The sequence below is a fragment of the Syngnathoides biaculeatus genome, chromosome 14 (genome assembly GCF_019802595.1).
Source record: "Syngnathoides biaculeatus isolate LvHL_M chromosome 14, ASM1980259v1, whole genome shotgun sequence".
Lineage (NCBI taxonomy): Eukaryota > Metazoa > Chordata > Actinopteri > Syngnathiformes > Syngnathidae > Syngnathoides > Syngnathoides biaculeatus.
This window is the reverse complement of record NC_084653.1, coordinates 24,362,508-24,381,648: the sequence shown is the minus strand read 5'-3', so window position 1 is coordinate 24,381,648 and position 19,141 is coordinate 24,362,508. Positions and strand designations below refer to the sequence as shown.

The 19,141-nt window shown below is 41.9% G+C and overlaps 1 long non-coding RNA gene across 3 annotated transcripts in view; it reads left to right on the top strand.

Annotated features, from left to right (window-relative positions):
* Positions 1–981: 981 nt before the first annotated feature.
* LOC133512617 (uncharacterized) overlaps positions 982–19,141 on the top strand; it is a 21,716-nt gene continuing 3,556 nt past the window's right edge. Inside the window, exons 1-4 of one of the 3 annotated variants that reach the window (XR_009798223.1) lie at positions 982–1,661; positions 2,481–2,579; positions 2,696–2,822; positions 8,046–8,137. This is a non-coding gene — a long non-coding RNA (uncharacterized LOC133512617). Of the gene's footprint in view, positions 1,662–2,480; positions 2,580–2,695; positions 2,823–6,189; positions 6,576–8,045; positions 8,138–19,141 lie in introns of those variants that run through there. The other 2 variants (XR_009798224.1, XR_009798225.1) reach the window with 2 other exon arrangements.

The window sequence follows — 19,141 nt, the reverse complement described above, 5'->3', positions numbered from 1 at the left end:
CCGTCCGCCATCTTGATACTCCCAAAACAACCATGCCGACCTGCGTTAATCGCCAGTTTCGTGGCTGTGAGAAAACATTCCACAAGTAAGTTAGAAAGATTTACTTTGACACTGTTAAAGTTTGTTTGTAAAGAGTTTTTTTTTTTCATTTTATTTTATATGAGCTTAATTCACCCAAACAAAGTTTTGTTTACGGTTGTTGTTGTTCACTGTTCACTCTCTGCTTCACCTTTATAGGCCGACGGTTTTTCACGAAAAAGCCATGTCAATATTATCCCAAACTTCATCAGTGGATAAGCAAGAAAAGACATATTCTGTGAAATTTTTTGGTGAATTTCATAATACAGAACTCTGCAAATTGAGTTTGATTTTCAAATACGAGGAAAGAAGTTTAAATTTTCTGTGCGAAATAGGACGTCGCAGAGACAACAAATAAACATTGCGTTTAGCATGTATTCTCCCATTGCAATTCCTTATTTTCAAAAATATATCGAACCGTTTAACTTGAAATTGAATGCTTTTATGACCAAAAAAATGTTTAGCTGTTATGATGATAGCGCTTCACAGTGTATTTTGGGAAAAGTTAACATGTCACAGAAATCGGGCCCTAGGTAATATGCAAGGTTTCTTGATAGTCACGGTGTTCTATGTCTCTGCACTTCGCCTTTATTGGCTTACCAAGTCGAATTAAAAATCCTTCATGTGACCAGAATTGGAAAAAATGTCAAGCTCACACGACCAGTTTTAATTCTACATGCCAAATTTTGAGGGCAAATCCCACCATAATCCAACCTGTAAACGTGTCCTCCACACGTTTTGGGAGAACCAAGATGGGAGCCAGTGGCTTCAACCAATCGACCGCTAGACGTATATGCGCTATCCAGTCTTTTTTTTTTTTTTTTTTTTTTAAGACCAGTGGCCGCAAAGAACGAATAATACTTTTTCTTCTTCCGAGTGTCTTATTTTGAAAGACAACCACTTCCGCCCTCTCCTCATTTACGCGCTTGACTCTTTGCCGTGTCTCTTTCTTGCGTCAGTAATTCAAGCTAGCCCACGTAAATTGAACCAGAAACTAGTTCACTGGAGAGTTTCTTTGGGAAGGATAAACAAGACAACGATGAGGCAACAGAGGGGTCACAGGTTGCCTGCAAAAAGAAAGCTGTATTTCAAAGAAATGACCAAAATTTCTATTTGTGTTATGGCTTCATCCCAGCAGGTGATTGACAAGGCCCACATCATTGAGGTATGCGTTGACCGACTTCCTAATGTAGCCGTGAAACCATAAAAACGGGCTCATGGGGTCAAATCATCCAGCGTTGAAGAAAAGCCCTTAGAATATTTTGAAAGAAGAAAACGGGAACATAGAGGACAGAAAGAAAGACCACTACTTGCACAAATATGTCCGCGCTAAAAGCGACATTCCTGGTCGTGGATCGAATTGGTAAAGCTAAGAAGCTACTCTAACGATTGAGGAAGAACTGATTTTACACGCAATTAAGGACATTTGGAGCAAACTTTTCCAAGAAGTTGCAGTAAAAATAATAAAAAAAAAAAAGGTTTAAATTAAACATCCCGCTTTCAGCGACCACAATAAGAAGAATAAATTAAAGCATCGAGGCACAGTTACTTGAGAGGATGATGCATAACGGCTATTCATTATGGTGAGTTGAATTTTTCATGTATTTAACGCAAATTCATTTTCCCCGTATATGTATATATCTTTCCCGTGCAGTACTGAAGAGAATATTTAATATTTTTATTCTGTCCAAAGCAAATACCAAAGCAAATAAAGTCAATTGCATTTATGGGGAATTTTTTTGAAAAGTGGAGTTCTAGTCCATCAACAGCAAAAAAACATCTTTAATCGCACTGGGTTGCCATACTGCCCACTTTAGAACGAAACGTCTTATTTAATAGGTAGAACATTATGCTGGCGTCTGACCATAAGGAAAACTCTCAACCCCGGTTGCTACTGGCAACAGCACACCGCAAGGAACTGAAATTAAATGGCAGCACCCAGACAGAAAGATAGCTCGTATCTTGTTATTTCTGTTATCTTTGCTCCCTTAAGTCATCTTAAGGCCTGGGAGTGTCGTTCCCAATGCAAAGAAAACCTAATATGTATGTATGGATGTTCTGAATTTGGGACCAAATAACCTGCTCTAGGTTAGCTCAATCACCTAAATGGAGTTTCTGCCCATACGTCAGCGTCGCAGAGAGTGATAGGTGGTCTTTTGTGCTCCGATGTGAAATTACTGCCATTACGAAAGGCAAAAGACTGATCGCAAGAGTGCGGAATGGCATTTTTAGATCAGACACAATTGAACCAGCTCCCACTATCTGTCAAACTGCCATGACAGTCTTACCGCGGATTGAATTTCAATACTTTGAATGAATCACATTGGGGGACTTTACGTTTTGGGGCACTGGCACTTTATTACTGTTATTTTTTAATAATTTTTTTACCTTGCCCTTGACAGAAGAGAATTCATGGTCATTTCACTAAGCACATTGGACAACAACAGCAACAGCAGTTAACCCCCCCCCCCCTCCAGAAAATACACTGACGCATGAATAGAGTGAGTCCACACCAAAATGAATACATTTGAATTTAAAAAAAAATAACTTTTTCATTAAAAGAGAAACATCTTCAACAAATGAGAACAGTCCAGTTAACTTGAGTCAACCTTTGCAGATGTTTAAAAGAAGTTGATTGAGTGCAGACGTAAACCGCTAGCCTCACATTAGCTTGCTGCTGACTGGTTAGCTGCTAGTTTTCCTGTGTTGTCACGCACCTCTGGACATCCCGTCAGCTACCATCGGTAGGTCACCACATTGTTTTGTTTGTTGTTGTTTTTTTTTTTGGTTTTTATTTTGTTTTAGGATGGATCAATTAGCAGAATGGCAGATTACTGCCGCCATGTTATCCGCTATACAGCCTTCAGGTTAATATTGCGCAAAGCTGGTTTAGCTGAAGTAAGCTACCGCAATTCCCGGCCTACAGAGCGCACCTATGGAAGAAAATTTGTGCCACCAGGACTTGAATTTGGAATGCCACAGAAAACAGGGTTTGAATTTGAAATGTAAAGTGATCACATTTTCAATAGTTGCTACAATTCGCTGTCTGAAATTCAACTCGCTACAATGTGCTAACGCTAACAGGGCCGGTTAAAATAAAACTTACCGGTAAATATCACTGAGACACGCCAGTAACACAGCAGCAACACGCTAGCACAGCACTAACGCTAGTGCAGCGCTAATAGGGCCGGTAAAAGTCACTTCCTCGGCACATATATTCCACCGGTCTCATTCTTACCTTTTCCGCTCGAGTGCCCCCTTGCGGCCGTTTGGAAAAATGCACAAATTAACCGCATCAGCCGCAGGGTTGAAAGCGTGTGAAAAAATTACGATAATCTGTTTTGGGGTTTTTTCCTGATCAGTCTTGGTTTTATTTCCACTTGTGTTCGTAACCATTTTGAGAGTTGGAGATGTTTTAAGTGTGAGCAGACTCAATTGGTCCTTGCTCTATGGGCGGTGACTGTCTGATAGAATAGAATATCCCCAATAACACCTGTGCAGTTATCATCTTTTGAATCATAGCAGCGGCCACATTATACACGCCAGGCGCAGTGCCGGTGCAGCCGCCCATTAAAATCTATCAGATCATCAGGGAAATATTTGGGTCCACGGTTGCCGGTAGTCACTTGAGCTGCAGCGTGTTCCGCCGGACGGGCTGATGCAATTGAAAAGCGGATTTTGGAGGCTTTCGGGGCTGAGCGATCCGAATGGCAGAGCAGGGATTATAACGTGGTGTTTTCGGCAGCACAGCTGTGCAGGGGACCTTTTGTCCTGGGCACAGATTGTAAGAAGGCTGCTGAGCTGTCTTTTATTTAGAATCTCATTATTACACCGCACAGTGAAGTCCACTTTATCTGCCCAAACAAATTACAAATGTGTTGTGCTTGAGCATCCTGGTTAAAAAAAAAAATACAAATCAACAGGACCTGAAGTGTTGCTCTGTGGGCAAAGACTTGAGCATTTTGTTGATGGTTTCAATAATTCTGCCCAATAGGCAATATCAGAGAGGCATGTGACATTTCAGCCTCTCGAACTAACAAAGTCAAACAGGAAGCTCATAATTAAATCAATACAGATGTTTTCATCAGCAAGTCACGTCATACGAACTGCTGTTATGAAAGACACGTAAGCGGCTTGGCGAGTAAAAATAGTGCGCCTGGTTTGACCTCCGTCGGGTTCAAAGTGCAGCGCTTATCCGTCCCGGACCTAAAATATCGCGTCACCCGAGCTTGTCCAACATCCTCTATTTTAAACCACAGCAAGAGGCTGAATTTGGAATACTGCTCAGATTTAGTGGGTTTTACAAAGCAAGTCTGATGGCTTTGTAAATTTTTGATATGAACCCAGCGGCCACAGCGTTGGGTTCACCTGCAAAACGAGATCCGCTCAAATGTCTTTACAAAGACGCTCACTTTTGATTCGGGAATAAATTACCCACATTCACTTTCATCAACTGAAGCGCAGAGAGTCACAGCACCATGGAAATTAAAAAGATGCTCAGCAATGATTAATTTTAATAATCCAAGTCCAGTACCAAAATCCTTGGGCAATGACCATAATGTTCTGTACTGATTATTTACCACAAACGCGTAATGCTGCTCAACCGAGTCTGACGGCTGACCTAATCAGCCATTAAACGATCCCAACGTACACTATCAGGATTCTTACTTTGGACCATGTTTACAGCAGTGATTGTTTTAATTGGCCATGTGATTCCATCCCTCAAGCAAAGTACTGTTTACCGGCTATCTGGATTTATTCCGCGTGGATGGAAGACGCGGGCGTAAAGCCCTTCTGGAAGCGCTACCGCCGCTTCTCCTCGCCGGACCGTTGAGTCGGTTAATCCCGTCCAGACCCAAACTTCCACTGGGGGGATTCCAGACGCTTAAGCCACAGCGAGCCAGCCCCACTCGCGGAGGCTCCGGCCGTGTCGCTGTCGAGCTTTTTTCCGCCCACTAGCAGAAAACTTGAAGTCCTTATCAAGCTTCTTTTTTTTTTTCCAGGTAGACAGATCTCAAGGCCTGGTTATTCCTTGTGTTGTTGGACGCAAAAAAAAAAAAAAACAAACCTAAACAAATAAAACACGCACAGAGGTTATGTTACAAGAAATCTCCGTGACAGGTGCAGGTGCATCTCTCACCTGGAACGCCTTCAAACACCACATCCATCTCCTTGGGAGTGCTTTGTCAACAAGAGTATCACGTAAATGCACCGACCATTTTTAATCAAACTTGATGAAACAATTTAGCACTGCATTAGTTTTTTTTTCCCTCCTCCTAGTCTTTGAACGGGATTATGGCAAATCCATCTCCCTGTGTTCGTGATCTTGGATGGATCAGTGTTGCGTGGGTCAAGGAAAAAAACATTTCCATAAACCCTTTGTGCATGGGGAAACTTTTCATATCGGGGGTCATTTAAATTCTGAGCGGCCCTTACGACCGTAATTTCCGGCCTATAAATGGTGACTTTTTTTTTCCACACGCTTTCAACCCTGCGGTTTATGCAGTGATGCGGCTAATTTGTGCATTTTTACTAACGGCCCAAAGGGCGCACTTGAGCGGAAAAGGTAAGAGTGAGACCGGTGGAATACATGTGCCGAGGAAGTGACCTTTACCGGTCCGGCCCTGTTAGCCCTGTGCTAGTGTGTTACTGCCGTGTCTCAGTGATTTTTACCGGTATGTTTTTTTTTTTTTTTTTTTTTTTAAACCAACCCTGTTAGCGCGGTGCTAGCGTTAGCATAGCGGCGGTACCGTTAAACACTTTGTTCCATCTTTCTTTGTAAATATTTCATGTTTCAATGTGGGCACTTGCGGCTTTTACACAGCTGCGCCGTATGTATATACCAAATGGTATTTTCTCTACAAATGTACTGGGTGAGGCTTATAACCAGGTGTGCTCTGCGGGGTGGGAATTACGGTAAATATAATTATGTGGCACAAAAATTAAGCAAATATTTATTATTATAATGTATTTTTATTTCACAGCTGTTAATCTGAAATGGAATCTGTTTTTAGAATTGCATGGAATGTTAGATGAAATGCTACAAACACACGGTCTCGTTATCTATCTTGAAAAATCAACTTTTGGATGTGTTTATTTTAATCCATACAGTAAATCTATGATCGCTACGCTTGCCCCTGTTTGGCACGTCTTCCGTCCAACGAGATTTAAAAGCAAGATGTCTGGCAGGGAATTATGTTTGCTCCGCATATCATCCGTGACGCGCCTCCCCACTGGCGGTGAATGTTGGATCAGTTTTAGCCTGAGCTGGCTCGTGAAACGCAGACCGTGAGTGGATGTGAAGGAAAGACTGCAGAGGGCCATCTTTGTATGCTGACAGCTGGAGGCTCCCAGGAGGACGTTGATGCTTCTTTAAGGAATCCTTGGTGACTTTATTTTATATTAGTTGATAACTGATGCAATAGAACATTGGAACCTTAAACGAGACACTGGTAAAACCTCTGATTTGTTTATTTCTTGGGGAAATGTTTTAAATGTAAAACAGGGGTCATTTAAATGACCGAGGATTTAGTAAATTTATGTAAAGTGTCCTAGAGAAATAAAATTAAATGGGCTTCATTATGGATAATGATTTTTGAAAAGCGATTTGACAAACACTGGGATAGGCTCCAGCATTCCCCACGACCCTTGTGAGGACAAGCAGCTGAGAAGATGGCTGGATGGAGGATTTAAATTGACCTTAAAGGTCCACTGTCATGAAGTGCATGATTTTTAGTATGTTATTAATGAAAAAAACGGCAGCCGGTATGGACCCATCTGTTTTTTCACCCCAAAACAGGATTTTGACATATATGGCTTTTTGTAATTTGCGCTATGAAAATCCTCTCGAGGGATTTGTTTTCAAGAAGAAGCAGGAAGTGACGTAAAGGGCAGTAGCGCATTCAAGCGGTCTCGTCTGTTGATACTAGTTTTACCTGCTGCAAGGTAGCTCGTTGTTCTTTCGTGTTAGCCAAAATGCCAGCTCGTTGTATTGCTGGATATTGCTCGAACACTCGGGAGGATGGATTCGCTCTTCATACTTTTCCAAAAGACCCAGTTCGTCGTGAAAAATGGATTGCACAGGTGCAAAGGATGAGAGCTTCGTGGGTTCTAAATCCCAGGTAGGCGTATATACAGTTACTATAAAAAAAAATAAAATAGTTCCGGGGGGGGGGCTAATCCATAAATCAGGGGTGTTAAATGTGTCGATGTGCGCGTCGGAAGGCTTCCGTGCAGCAGCCGCCGAAGGACAGCCTCCGCTGGCCTTGTGGATCGCCACCGGCCTTGTCAACATGGCTTTGGCTGGGGTGGCGGCATTGTTTTTATCACCTTCGCGCGGAGGTAGATCGGACGGGGAGGTGGTTTGGCTGTGATCCGCATATCATCTAAATATGGCTGGAAATGATATTGCCCCGGTCACTTCACTTGGTTGTGAGATGTTCTCTTCGAAAAGAGCTTCCGTGTCACAAAGGGCGTGTTCATCTCACATAGTAGCTGGCACAGCGTGTTTTCAATGGCGAATGTCCCAGCGTGACGTCACGGACAGAATATGCAGCCAATATGGCGACCACTTTCATGTCGAAAGAGACTTCCGCAATTTTGAGCATGGATGACGCGCTCTCCGCTCATTTTTATTTTTTCATATAGACGAAGTGAATAATGTGATATGTATTTTTCATTACAATATCTATTTTAGAGTGTTTGTAGGCATGACACTTGGGCTTTAACCAGTTTGTTTTCGAAGCGTGTCTTTTTCCCGTCAGCTTTCCGTTCATTATCTCTTGATCTCCGCCGTACAGTTCAGATGAAAATCATTGCACCTGTTGCAAGATTCAAGCAGCATGATGACAAAAAAAAAAGCCCTGTTCATTTGAATCTTTTCACATTTTTTTTTCAGCCGTTGTCGCAGCTATGACACTGAGCTCGATCAATAATGCAGAGAAGCTAACGTGAAACCTTGTCTACAGGACATGAAATCAACTATGGTTCCGAAGGGACTAGATGGAATCTCAAAAGGAGCGAGAGCATTTTCCACTCTAACTGATTTTCATCCAGTCTCGTAAGTCACCTGTTCTATTCCATGGTTGATTTTTACCTACATGTGAAAGGTGTTGAGGGAGAGCCTGCGATTACTTCTGATAAATTGGACATGCGGTGCTGTCAACACCGCTAAAACTGGGAAAAAAAAGTCGGGGGTCTAGGGGAGCTCTAAGCACAAAGCAAGCCAGATGAAGACTAAGGAGGTGCGGTTGATGTGGTTTTCTGTACCCGTTATAACTACACATTGCGGTCACGCAATATGTATTTGTAGTTCACAAATAATTGATGATATAATTAATAACAGAAAATAAATGATAACAGATGACTCATGTGTGTGTTCCCTTCCACTCCATAAATGTGAATTTCTGAACATTTAGGAGCAGAAACTGTATAATTGGCTAGACAAGTAATATCAATTGAGGTGAGGTTCAACTGAGCAGAAAGAATTTTGTGTGACTGATGATTAATTCCGTCTAAAGCAATGAAAGGTCCCTTTAATTGTCAGGTTCAGAAAGTTGACTGCACCGAGCGCTAAAACACTGGAATGGAAACAGGAGCTCACGGCGTTCACTGATTCTGCCTTCTCCATGTTTCTATTGTGCATCGATTCCTCGATAATTAATCACAAATTAATCCCTTTGCGCTTCCTTCTTCAGAAGTCAGATCACAATAAGTAAAAGGCCGTTATAATTTTATAAGGCTGCTTGAAAATGCTATACATCTTCTGGGGGAAAAAAAAATCTGCCGGAATAATGAACATTTATAAATGAGGGAAAAGTATGACGCTCATAACGCTGAGACTATTGCTTCTCCCTATTTCTGATATTTCCGATATTCCCATCAGATTTAGTGTGATTTTTCTGGATTCCATCCATTTATGTGATGTGTGCATGTTTTGCTCTATTTGAAATTAACTGCTGATTTCCCACCGCTGGAAAGCGGTTCATAGTTTAATGAACGCGTTAAAATTCAGCTCTGCTCAGACGGGGACGATGCAGCTCATTTCGCCTCTTTCTTTCCTCCCTGCCCCTCATCAGTCGTCATTAGGGACCGTCGCCCAGGTGACATTGCTAATTACCTCCAGAGGCTTTAAATTCTATTTTCAATGCACATACGCATTGACTGCACTCGCAAACATGTTTGCCATGCGTGCCATATTCATCGTATATCCGCACAGATGATTAATGAACGGTCAAAGGTCCCAAGATATGTCAGACATCGCTTGGGCAAAAGCGTCAGGACGCCTCGACATTGCAGCCGCCAGTAAGTGGAAATGGAAGACAATATGTTGTTGGTCACGGTCGTCCATCATGCCACTATGGATCTTCCTGTGTGTGCACTGCAGGAAAAGCAAACACTTCCCCAAACTATTTTTGTTTTTTTTTTTTTTTTTCAACAAAACTGCTTGTCAAGTGAGCTTCCCATCAGAGAAGATAAAACGGCTAGCGCATCCCCGACTCCACAACTCTAGGGTCCTCATTTATCAAGCGTGTGTACGCCCCAGAAGTCTGAGCTCAGCGTACATACGAACATTTCCGTGCGATATATTAGATTTATTCACTCGGGGTTTGTTCGTAAATTTTGCACACAACTCTGCCATGCTGGCACACGAACTCTCGGGGTAGAATAATAAAATGACAGCGGCATATTAGCGTCCGATTGGCGACATACGCGGCATTTTGCAATTGACACTAAGCCAAAACATGTCCACGGCTGCACGTTACATCAAGTTGCCATCCAGGTCCAGAGATTATGGCACATTCCAGTTAAAAAAAAAAAAAAAAAAACTGGAAAGGATTTCAAAGGACCTTTCCGATGGCGATCTTCAGCTGCGCCCACTTCCAAAATGGCAATTGAACAGAACATGTTTGAAGTCGATTCTCTATCGCGTCTTCCAGATAATATTGGGGTATGTTTTTTGCCAAATGCGTCAGACTTGTATAAGAGAGTTCTGCAGAGATCGTCTCAACTATTTCACGCAAGGAAATATTGATGGAATTAAGATTTTGGACGGAGCAGAATGGAATGTCAGAGTTCCAGCAAAATGTCGGCGATCGATGCAAAAAAGTATGACGCCTCACAAATTTCATATTGAAATCCAACAGGATAAAATATCATTGTAGTCTTTATAAGTGACTTGACTTGGCTCGTAATCGAAGAACCCAGTGCTCTGTCTTAAAAGTCTGTTTTTTTTTATATTGTTCACATTTAGTTGTACGTGGGCTCTTCCGCAAGCCTGAATCCTTCGTAGAGTCTTTGTCACCTGTGTTTTAGGCTTTGGAAAATGAATCACCCGGGCCCTTGAAAGCTCGCAGGATCAGGTTCATCAGAATTGCACGTTCCCCAAGCGCATCTGAGGACCATTTGCTTCATAACATTAACTTTTCCAAGCGCACGCTACTAACGACCAACATTGCTTGTGGGACAATATGACGAGAGGGGCGTGTCAAGCCAGGGGTTAAGACGATGCAGCTTATCTGATTGGCTATTATTGTTCGAGTGATTGACAGGTCGGATGGGTCCATTAGTCAGGAACAAAATTTGTATGAACATCACTACTTATGACACACGTCTGAAAATATCAACAACCGAAATAAAATCTTGCCAAGTGATGGATCATAGATCATTGAATTGAATGCCAAGAACTCGCTCATTGTGTGAAATATTCTTAATTAAACATATCTTAAAACAAATGAGAAAAAATAAAGCGCTCTCCTTGACTGCCACCAGCAGATGGGCTGTGGATTCCGTCTCGAATAATTTGCGGCCTGAAAAGGAAAAACATGATTTTGCAGGGCCTCCGAGCAACATTATTTGACTCAATAACTCATTTAGGTGTAAAAAGGAATTGAAAACACGCAACTCTTTTCCCATCACGTACAAAAAAACCCCAATGAATTTCACCCTTAGTCCTTGATTTGACATTAATTTAAAACCTCATCAAAATGTTTATTACATTTTATGTGAGGTCAACTTTGAACATTTCATTGTGGGTTTGGCAGCAAAATCATTTACTGCTGCGCTTTATGTTGTGTTTTGTATTTCCTCAACCATTGTATGTGATTATTTAGTATATATATATATATTTTTTTTTTTTTCAACTACACAATAGAGAAATTTTGGTCCGCAGAGTTTCACTTTCTGTTCATCACATTGTTACAATCTGTAACCTTTGTAGGGAGACAAGCGTGCGTTTATTTATTTATTTATTTTGATTGAGTATCACACAGTCAGTTGCTAAGTGACACAGAAATCGACTCAATGGATTGGTTCCGTTTAGTAAGTGTTCTATTAAAAGAAAATTGTCACAAACTTCCCTTCCGTTCTTTAATTTGTTCTGTTTAAAAGATTTTTTTCCCTCGATCGCTGCTATGGAGACCGTTTGTGTGCTGTTGCCCTTCAAATTAGTAAGGCCCCGAATAAAGCCTGTTGACATTGGCAAGAGAAGAACTTGAAGAACTGTAATTGGATGTCACTATCAGGGAGTCCTTGGGAAGGATTTGTGATCGAACATATCAAACATGTTAACATTCTTTTATCATCGCGCACTCGCAGATTCCCCCCCCGCACCAAAACGTAATCGCAAATTATCTTTTGGAGACATTTGAGAGGCCAACACATTCAAAGCACAAAAGCTCGAACGTCGTCCAGGGGCTTTTGTCTGGCCGTTTCCGCAGTGTTTCACACTTTTACTGGTTTCACATAGCAGGTTTCCTCTACATTGTGTTGGTTAGATAAGAATGTCAGCCAGAACCGGTAACAACCAACTTTATCTTCGCAAAGCATTTAGAATTTTTCAATGAGTGGTATTGTGTGTTTCAGTTGATCTGTTTGCGCTGTTTCATAACAAGGAAACTTGTCATGGGCATGCCCTGGCCACTGCCGTGGGCGTGGCATCCTGTGAAGGACTTGGCCAGGCCACTGCTCTGGCCAGTGCCACCTCTGACATTTGTCACAGCTGTGTTGCATTCGGGAGTCGAATTGACCAAGTACTTAAGTGGTAAATGTGTCATCGGCATTTGCCATTTCCTTGCGTATGTTTCCCGGGATCTCGGGTTACTCCGCTACTGTGCGTGAGTTGCAAGTTCAGTGTAGAGCAACCCTTTGTCACAGCGAGCCTGTGCCACCATAGTCAAGTCACGTTTTTGTTCATGTTTCCAAGTTTTGCCTCGTAAACCATCGGACCTCGTTTCATGTTTTCGAGCCTGGCCTCTAACCTAGCATTTTTGTGCCTCTCCCTTCTTGGACTGCTTAAACTGTGTATGACCTTTGTTGGGAACAAAACCACTCTGAACATTATGCCTTTGCCTGGGAGTCCTGCATTTGGGTCTGCCCCCGTGCCGCTGGTTTATGACCGAAACTGTTCCATAAAAACTGGAACCTGTACTATCAGATGCTGGTTTGCTGTCTCACCAAACATCAGAATCTGGGCGTTTGGTGAGACAGCGTTCAGTGCTTTGGCTTAGCCTAACACAACAGAAAAGAGAAGCTGAAAAGAACGCTTCTCTCCGCTCTGACATGCATTGTCTGCCTTTCAATGTGGACGTGGCCATGTTGTCAATCACTCGGAATGACGGGGAGAGTAGAGGCAATCCTCATGAATGCGCATTATACGATGTTCGCCGAACAGCCAATGTTCCAAGACCCTGAAAAAACCTGAGGGTCCACCTTTTCAATCTGTCAAGTGGCTTTTTATCAGCAAAGAAAACCCACTGACAGCAGCACAATTTAAAACAATTGCTTAATTTGCCTGCCGCTAAAAGCGTTCGGTCCTCATTATTCAGTCGTAAGGACAATGAAATCCCACATCGACTCGCCGGGCTGAACGCCGGTCCGTTCGGAGCGCACACGGGCAGCTCCCATCCCCATCCATTGATACCAAGTACACCCTTTTAATCAGTAGTCCTCCGTTTCGCCCGGTATGGAAATGATGTGCAGCGCTTGGAGATGATTACATCTTCATGGTCACTCTTATCTGTCACAATTAAAATGTCAAACACGTGTCAAGCTGTCACTGGAAGGTCGGGCTAATGGTTCCGAATGCACGTTTGCCGTCCGCTCCATTAGCCGTTGCTTTTGGGCGACTCGCGTGGCATTTTAGTATTTTGGTCAAAGGATTATGAGTCAAACAACAGAGAAACATTTAAAGTCGACCGCTATCCTTTGCAAAATTCTGTTTAACTAACTTTTTTTGTTTCTCTTTTTTTAAAGGAACCATTAGTGTATTCTATTCCAGGCTCAAACAGTTGCATGTGTACCGTATTTTGCGCACTGTAAGGCGCACCTGAAAGCCTTTATTTTTCTCAAAAGCCGACGATGCGCCTTATAATCCGGTGCACCTTATATATGGATCGATATTGAGCCTTTAGTGCAGCTCCAGATGATGGATGCCTAATGTAACGCCAGCCTCTACTGTAGCGTCTATTTTATGCGTCTTATAATGAATGCGGTGCGCCTTATTTTAAAAAAAAGTTTTAAGATAGGCCATTCATTGAAGGTGCGCCTTATATATGAAAAGGTTTTAAAATAGGCCATTCATTGAAGGTGCGCCTTATAATACAGTGCGCCTTATCGTGCAGTAAATGCGTCTTTTAATTTATTACCTGCATTTAGTCTACATTGGAAAACAAACGAGAAAATGTAAACCATACACATATTAAGTTTTAAATGCACCAAGTGATGTCTGCTTCACTGACTTTTAAGATTTGTTATTGCTTAACATTTTTTTATTGATTTTTTTTTTTTTTTTTTTTTTGCAGATGTGACCACTTATATTCAAGCATAACATTTGATCCATTGATCTAATTTGTCATCAAGACTGTTGATTGTTCGTTAATATCGTGCCATGAAGAAATTGGATTCGAAATGGAATTTACTACATGATTGCGAGCGGCACAGGTGCCGTTGTTCAGAAGCTATATATGCTCGTAACACTAACATACGCTTGTAAGATAACTTATCAAGGCAACATTATTAGGCTTTAATCACCACTTGCAAAAAAATGTCAATCCTCCCGTCCCATTTAAAATAAATATATATTGTATAACAAGATTGTTTTTACGTGATCATTCTTGCGCAATCGAATGAAGTTAAAAGAAAATTCAAGATTTGGACTAAACACATAGCGGTTACATTTAATGAGACTTTATTTTAAATATTGCACAAACAAGCAGCAGCAGTGGAAGGGGGAAAAAAAAAAACACTTTAGTACACGAACGTTCCATATTGTGAGGAGCTTCCTTCCTGCACATCCATGCCGGAGGTAGACTTGTTGTTCCTCCTCCGTGACGCAACATCAGCTGATACTTCAGATTATAATCAAAGCACATGTAAACACGTAAGGCCTCACAGTTGCACAAAGATTCTTTCCGCGTTTGTCGACAGTTGTCACAATAAAGCACACTTTTTACACCGTCACTCCGTTCTAGAAAAGACAACCGTCACATTCATTTCTGCTGCGTTACCGTGATGTGATGTCAAGTCAAAGCCTGAAGCGGGTTTGCCATTTGGTTCCAGTCAACACTGACCCATATAAATACATTAGGGATTAGAGAAAGTACTGATAGCGTACAATCAAGCGACATTTAATGCCGGGGTGGCCTGGTGAGTGGGACAATTCAAGTGGACATAAGAGTGCCCTTGCACGCTTCCCTAACTCTTCAGTCTTCAACGTGGCCTTCGGCACCAGCAAGCTGCTCGGAAACATGGCGGCACACCATCGGCCACATCGCTGAGACGCTTTCTTTACACAGCGTCACAAAATGAGAGGATGCATTCATTGTACATCGGCGAGAGGATTTCAATCTCAAGTGCCACACGACTTTTTCAATCTCGAAGACGCGGATGAGCAGGAATGCATGTTGCTGGTGTATTAACAAAAAATGGAAAGATAAAAAGCCTCCGTGTAGTCGTGTTGACATTTGGTGTAAGCCTGTTGCACTAATCTGAAATCCGCCTCAGAGATGGTGAGCATTCAAACAATGGCCGGATGCGTGACTCCCACAAGACATGGCCTTTCATCTTTATTATCATGCGCTACGACTCGGCGCCCGAATCTAACGTTCTGGACATCTTTACGGTTGCATCAGCAAGAATTCCTCCTTTCACCAACATCCTCTTGGACAACATTTTACAACCGTTAGCAATAATTCTCCACATAAATCTGTGTGAATGAAGAATGTTTTTTTTTTTTAAAAAGGGAATGAATTGAATACTTGGCACGTCATCCAAATATGGTTAGTTGACTGAACAAAGCAGTGTAAAATGTAAATTATCCTCCACTTTACATTTTGATGGCATCCGAACGTCCACTGTATATTCTCCTGCGTGTCTGGTTGAAAGTATGTAGTCAGACAACCAGAAAAAAAACATGTTTTAAAATGCCATATTGCAGTCACTCACATTTGACGGGTATGCGCCAACTCGCCATCGCACTTGCAAATTTGCACAGTCGAGCAGAAAAAAAAAAATGGAAAAAATAGATATTGAAAGACGTTGCTTATTTTGTATACTCTTGACATTCATTAACGTGTTTTTCATAAACGTTGGTAACAAAACAAGCCTCAGCCTCAACAATCAGTATTCACCCGGAAACAGGAAATGCACATAAAGACGCGTTCTCGCAAGGGCCTTCTATTTACTGCAGATGCGATGCGCGCGTGCACCTTTATATCTGCGGGCATGACCGGTGGACCACACCCGTAACTTTATATCTGCGGGCATGACTGACCACATCCGTACATTTTTCAAATGTGAGTGACTGATATTGCAAATGACTTCATTGTGGAGTGAAGAGATATTTTCGCCTTATTTGGAATCAGAATCTGCACTAAATTCTAGAACGGTCATTTGCGACTGAGCCCTCACCGTCCCCGCTGATTTTCGATTTAAGATTTAGCTTTAGAAAAGAAACCCAATTGCTCTACCTTTTTTTTTGTTTATTTCTTCATTTCATCCTTTATTTTAGACCAGATTATTTTCAACCAATTGTCACCAACCTTGGATAATGAATTTAGTAATTCAAGCAGATGGCCACGCACATACATAGATCTATGATTGTGCTGTGAAATCTAAGTCGTTTGTGGAGTGTTCTATAAAACAGCTTTTTTTTTTCTTTTTTTTTTCTCGACACTATGCCAAGCACTATTACATTCAAACCAGTTGCGCTTCTTGAAATTGCTTCTGAATGATAAGCCAGAATTCATTTGGATTTCGTATTATTTGGCTCGTCAGATAATTTCCCTGACAGGTCCCCAGACCATAAACTTCAAAATCTTCCACTACACTAAGGTGGAATAATGTTTAATGTGTTTTTTCCCTTCCCTTTCTTTCGCTCCCCACAGATATCAGAATTAAAACTCAGACCAGACTGCAAACTTAATATTGCCTTCAACTCTTCTCGTGCACTTCTTGTAGACGGCATCTTTATCGTCCACTTGCAACATTTCCCCAAAGAGCGCCGGCTCCATTTGTCAGCGACACTTTCCGCGCGGCATCCAATAACTCCAAGAAAGGGCCACAAATAATGTTAAGAGGAACAATTGCCCTCATCAAGCATGGTGATCACAAGCTCGAGGCTTGGTGGGAGTGATAAATCAATCACCCCGGAACCGCTTTGTGTGGTCCTCACGGCGACGAGCGGCAGGTTCAACCGGCAGCGTGATCAGAAGTCTAGAGTGCAGGTGTCAAACTCAAGGCCCGGGGACCAGATCTGGGCCGCCACATGATTTTATGTGGCCTGCGAGGGAAAATCTTGTGTTGCAACTTCCAAGATTCTTGTTAAAGGCTGTACCAGAAATTCAAATTGTCATACATCATAAAAGAAAATGTTGGGATTCTGCAAGCATTTTTTTACCAAACATGAACAACAGATGGGAAAAAAAATGTTCAGTACTAAGTTGAAAAAATTGGTGTGGTGTTATGATGACTATTAAACATTTTTAGGACTTTACAGTCATAACGTGCCTCTGAGGGAAACCGTAACTACAATGCGGCCCATGACAAAATTGAGTTTGACACTCCTGGTCTCGGGTCTTCAACGAACCATCCATTCGTATTTGGTGGGGAGTGTTGTTGACATTTTCTTCATTTCATGTTGCATTTCAAAACCTTCAACAGCAACCCCCCCCCCCCCCTGTTCTCGGGGTCAACTGTAAATTGCTTCAGAAACCCAAAAAATAAGTCCACGGTCTAATCGTATGTTTTGGGAATTTCTTCTCATATGAGATTACATTTTGCAGTTCTTGGGGAACTTTCAAGAAACCAGTCCCCATCTTAATCATTACAAAGAAAATCACCTTCACAGCATGTATCTAGTAGCGCACCGGTACACAGTTGATAGTACGCTAAGGCTGACGTTCACTAGCAGTGCCCCATCAAGACATGCAGTTAAAACTCGAAAAAGTCACTTTATTATCTCATTCTTTGAAATATTTAACTGGGTGTACCGCAGCTTACGTGCAGCATATCCATCATTTGCATGTCACATCCAGTACTGTACGTCCTCAGTATGAATTAGACTAGAAGGAAAATGAGTGGCACCGATTTGTCACAACAAATGTAATAAGCTGCCGTCAGCGAGCCGAGGTGTGCGTCCACGTCACGCAACTTTTGTGACACCGCCGGGAAATTATTCTCTCAAACCTTGCCGGGGGACGCTCCTTAATCGTCACTCATAAACCCAGTCGATATTGCAGTCCTATACTTTTCTTTTTTTTGCTCAACGGTATTTAGACAGACAACGGAGAATGCCCTTCTAACCTGTGATTCATTCAGTAAGTGGTTTACACTCCGAGCAACCACCGTGGAGTCATCGGCATCGAGCAGCAATAACAATTAAACCGCAAGTTCTTTATAATTCTGGTCCAATCCTGGCAGTAATGATGACGCTTGCGTGTTAGCACTGCGGGACCGTGGAGTCGCTGAAAAAAGGCCCGAACTTATTTACAAGTAATTACACGATTCCCCCGGTGCTGCGGTTAAATATCGAACGCTGCCGCCACCTCGTTGTTTAAGAACAAACAAACCTCATTAGAAGTTATAAATGATGGTGTTTGGAAGCAGAGTTTAATAATTCTATGACGAGATTGTCCTTAATGTGCCATTCCTAAAGTTAAATTTCAGTCCTAATGGCATCTTTCAATCCATACCACCAATTAACATGGCCAAATTCAATGTCACATCAATAATTTGATCATCAATTACCTATGAAAGATGAAGAAATATTATCAGTGCAGAAAAACACACAAGAAAGCAACTTGCGTCCAATTTAGATTGGACTATTACAGTTATGAATGGGCATCATAATCTACTAATTAATCGAGTGCATTCTGGATTGTGTGGAATTGATCGGTGATTATTCGCGTCCTGAAGCGAATCGGGGGCGGAATCGAGTGCACTACTTGGAGGCCACCAGCAGAGACGCTGTGGATTAATTTAAAGAAGTACAACATCATGTTATCAATGGGAAGAGGTTATAGATGTCAAAATATCTATGGAAAGCAATACTATCGATACAAAGACCCAATCAAGGAAATTCCAAACAAGCCTATCAGTACAGATTCAAGAAAAATGTCCAAATCCCCGTCGTGTTACCGTAGCATATCCACATGGCTAATGCTAACCCGAAGGAACGCGCCACGAGCGGTCACTCATTCACAAGACACGTCGCGGAGCAATGTACACAGTTTGGAGTGAGACCTTTCAATCGACATCTGCGCTGACGAGAACGATATTAACAAGCAGGCACTTTTTACACAAGGCAGCTCAATTAGCGTTGATAACAATCAGATCTATAAATAGCGCGCACAAACATTTCACAACATTTTTTTTTTCTTCATTTAATGACCACTCAGTTGGCATGTCTCATTATTTAACAGAGGGGTGTCCAAACCTTCTCTTCCACTATTTGCATATAAAAGACAAAAAACTAAATGACGGAAGAGCCAATTTGACCGTATTTGACCGGTAATTTTTTTTACAGTATGATGCTAAAATCAATCCATCACTGTAGGTAAACATATGC